The sequence below is a fragment of the Tamandua tetradactyla genome, chromosome 14 (assembly GCF_023851605.1).
Source record: "Tamandua tetradactyla isolate mTamTet1 chromosome 14, mTamTet1.pri, whole genome shotgun sequence".
NCBI classification, from domain to species: domain Eukaryota; kingdom Metazoa; phylum Chordata; class Mammalia; order Pilosa; family Myrmecophagidae; genus Tamandua; species Tamandua tetradactyla.
This window is the reverse complement of record NC_135340.1, coordinates 79,090,880-79,094,749: the sequence shown is the minus strand read 5'-3', so window position 1 is coordinate 79,094,749 and position 3,870 is coordinate 79,090,880. Positions and strand designations below refer to the sequence as shown.

The 3,870-nt window shown below is 47.5% G+C and overlaps 1 pseudogene; it reads right to left on the bottom strand.

Annotated features, from left to right (window-relative positions):
- Positions 1-437: 437 nt before the first annotated feature.
- On the bottom strand, positions 438-2,722 carry LOC143656216 (mortality factor 4-like protein 2; annotated as a pseudogene).
- Between the last annotated feature and the right edge of the window lie 1,148 nt (positions 2,723-3,870).

The following is a 3,870-nucleotide window of genomic DNA, read 5'->3' as shown; positions in this document are numbered from 1 at the left end:
GAATCATAAAATACGTGGTCTTTGTGAGTGGTGGCATTTTGGGGTGGGAGCTTCCCATGACACAGTGCCCAAGATTTGGGAGGTAGAGAAAGCCACGTGGAGTCGGTTCTCCACCAATCTCAAGGACAAGGCCTGAGCTCCATGGGGAAAGGGGCTGGAGGCGGGAGGAGAAAGGGCTGTGAGCCTAGGGGACTTTGGGAGACACAGGGGATGAGGGGTCTACTCTTTGAACTGTCCCTCAAAATTCAGGAGCAGCATCGAAGCATTAGCTACAAAACCGAAAAGTTGGAGACGAGCTAACTGCCCAGCTGTGGTGGAATTTTTAAGCGCCTTCGCTTGTGTGTAAGAAAGTCCTTGGAATAGAAAGTGCCTGGTCAGAGTTTGGAATATGAGTTTGGGGAATCATTCGAGACAGGTATGAACTCTTCATTCAGCCAACATCCCTTTATTGAATATCTGTGGTTGACAGGCACTGCTCTAAGAGCAGAGAAATGTGGGATTAAGACAGCAAAAAATGACACCAAGACACCAATGACTGAAACAGTGCCTGTCATATGGTCCTGAGGGACGCTGTGTATTAAATCGTAGATTTACTGTGACTATGTAAAAATTATGTGCTCTGGAAATTCTAATGAGGGTTTATTCTTCAAGGTCTAAAGTCAACCGTGGATGTAATTCAGCTGCTTATTTACTTATTTACGCCCCGCCTTACTCCATAAGGACCTAAGCAGGCTTACAGGCTGGTCTGTGGCTGGTCCGACTGGGGGACGGAGGGCAGACTTGGGGACTGCCTTAAGGGTCAGACCGCGGAAGCGAGACAGCAGGTTTCTCTCGGGAGCCGCCTGCTTCAGATGCTTTTTTTTTTTTTTGCTTTGAAATTTAGAAACAAATTTTATTGAAGATCTGAAATACAATTCCTAAAATATCAACTTTTTCAGAAAACCATGGCTACACAATAATGCATTGCCTCTATCATGTTAGAACGTGCATTAGACTCAAATACAAAAACCATGAAACAAACCACCCTCCTTCAACAATATGAGCAAAGATAGAATGCCTAAGGAACAACACGGATGACTTGCAGAGAATGGGCTGTTTTACTTCAAGCACCTTAAAAAAAAAAAAGAGCACAAATGCATGGGTTTTCAGGTATATACATTAAGTTGAACCTTTGGCACTAGGAATCAGGGCATTTTTATCACGTAGCATTAACACATATTAGAAACTTGTGTAGTGTCAAAGGGATAGAACCACCAGCATTCAAGCAATGTTGTCAACTAGGCAATAAAATATTCTACTGGAAGTTTCTTCTTTGTCTAAATTACTGCATACACTGGTAGCGACTTTGAAATGAGAAAAGGAGCTTGCACTCCTTTTATTTTCTGTTCAGAACAAAACAAAAGAAATTTAAACATAAGCCCTGTCATACATTGACGATTTTGAAGAACATCAATTATACAAGAAAAAGACTAGGGACAAGAGAGTGTTTACAGATACCCAGATTAACAGTGAGAGGTCAGTAGACCCTCACAGAGCTTTGCGGTGATACTCAGCAGAAGCCACCTTGTAATCACTGGCAGTAAACAGAGTGGCAGAATTCTTTGCCAGATATTTTAGGAAATCATGCAGATAGCCCAATAATAATGCAAGGCTCTTCTCATCAAGGGGCGTATAGGCCAACATTGCTCCAATTCTCACAAATAATCTCAGTACATGTAGTGCTCCATAAACCTGGGACATTGGTGCATCAGGGTGAGCCACAAGGATTTCAGCCTACTGGGGCCTCTCAAATTTGTAGAGCAGCTGAGTGCCCAACATCACGTTGAAATATTCTTTTATTCCTCCCACAACTTCATTAACAGCATATTCTTTATTATCGACGTTTCCTTGAGATTTCTTGCAATTTGCATATTCTTCCAGAATGGCATCTACATTTTTCTTAGCCGGAAGCTGAAATAGCTGCTTCTGCCTGGTAACTAAGTCCCAGTCTTCAACAAGCCATGGTTTTAATTCTTCAGGAATCTTCACTTTAACTTCCATCTTATTCTTAAATGCCTCGTCATTTTCAACAGTGGGATCAGCCCGGGCCCTTTTCTTTCGAGGTGGCTGAGGTGCTTCACTGGTACGACCACCATCTCCATGTCCAGGAGTCTTCTGCTTGTTCTTTCTTGTCTTTCTCACAGATCCGGAAGGGGGGTTCTCAGCAGAGCGACCCCCCCCATCTGCCTGAAAGTGCTGGTTCAAGATTCTTTTGCTGCGGACCAGCTGTCTTCTTCCCTGAGGAAGCGCCTCTCATCTAACTTCTCTGCATGTTGCCTCTAGTTGGCTTTTTGAAGTTGTCTTCTTCTGCAGATTGTTGCCCACGAGGTTGAGAACCCTGCTTTCTGGAACTCATTCAACCCTGCTTTTATTCTAACCAATAATCTTCTTCCTTCTTCCCTTTCCAAGAACTCCTAGTGCTTTCCCAGATAGACTCTCAGATATTCTGGGAGGTCTGGAAGGGTAAGGTTTGAAATACCAGCTGAAAAGCAGGTATCCAAGACTCTGTAATCAGAAATCCGGGATGGCTCTGCAATCAGGATCAGGTCTTCTGATCCTTACTGGACAGTAAACTTTGCTTTTCTGATGGTGACCTGAAACGAGAATCCAGCTCTTCCAGCAGCCGCCGTGTGATCACCGCCGTTCCTCCAACCGCCATACTAAAGCCAGGTTTCTCTGGCAACTGATATCCACAGGCAGACACGTCACCCTGGAGGCGGGCTTACATCCTTCAGCCAATCAAATTCGTCTTTTCTAAGAGTTTTAGAATGTTCTTTTTGTCGACCTCCAACAACAGTGCCGTTCAGGCGAGTTCACGTTCAGTTTCTTCAGATGCTTTTTAATTAAAGTGGTGAAATGGCCTCACTAACACCTGCTGAGACAGACTCTCTGGGGTTTGGGGGCCAGAATTTCTGCCTTTTTCAGAAGTTCCTTGGGCTGTTTGTAGCAAGACACATTTTCGGTCTCCTGGGGTTTGCACCCCGCTGCAGCTCTGTCTGGGACCCTCCTTCGTCAGTGAGAGGACGCGGCTGGGGCACGGGTCCTCCCCGGCACCCTGGTCTCCTGGCACAGTCGGGCTGCGGGAGGGACACCCTCTAGCCACGAACGGGACCGGCCATGAGTCTCCTGGCCGCGTGGCCAATGGCAGTGAGTGAACAGGCTGCGAATTGTCACCAGTCCCTGGTTCTCAGAGTGTGCCTCCCTGAGCAGCAGCTTTGCCTGGGAACTTGATAGAAATGTAAATTCTAGAGTCTTACCCCAGCAGAAGCAGAGAATTAGGGGATGGGGGTCCCGTATCTGTGTTTTAACGAGCCCTCTGGGGGATTTCAGAGCCACTGATCCATGAGGGTGAAACTTGTCCTCATTATCTTCTTTAAACCTCCCCGGACGCTGTTTGAGTTGAGGGGGTACAGGCCCCCCATTTCTAGGAGGCTGTCATAAAACCTGCTGGCAGCAGAGGCAGGACCCAGGCCCAGCTCGGTTGGACTCTGGAAACTTCCACCCTGCAGGTGCCCTGAGGGAGGAGCGCAGGGAGGGTGGGGAGGAGGTGGGAAGGGGAAGCGGCTGCAGCTCCAGCGCGGGGCCTCTGGGGAAGCAGGGAGCACCCAAGCTTATTCCTGCCCCGCTACCACCTGCCCAGCCTTCTTCACAGCCTCGGCAATGCCCCCCTCCCTTTCCCTTCTACCCTCAGCGTTCCTAGTAATAGTGTGTTGGGGGGTGCGAGTGGGGGAATGCTCAGGTAAGAGCCTGGAACTGAAATTTTCATTCAAAAAATGCTCTGCCGGAGTCTCTGCTTGGGGTGATGGAAAAGTGTTGGTAACGGATGGTGGT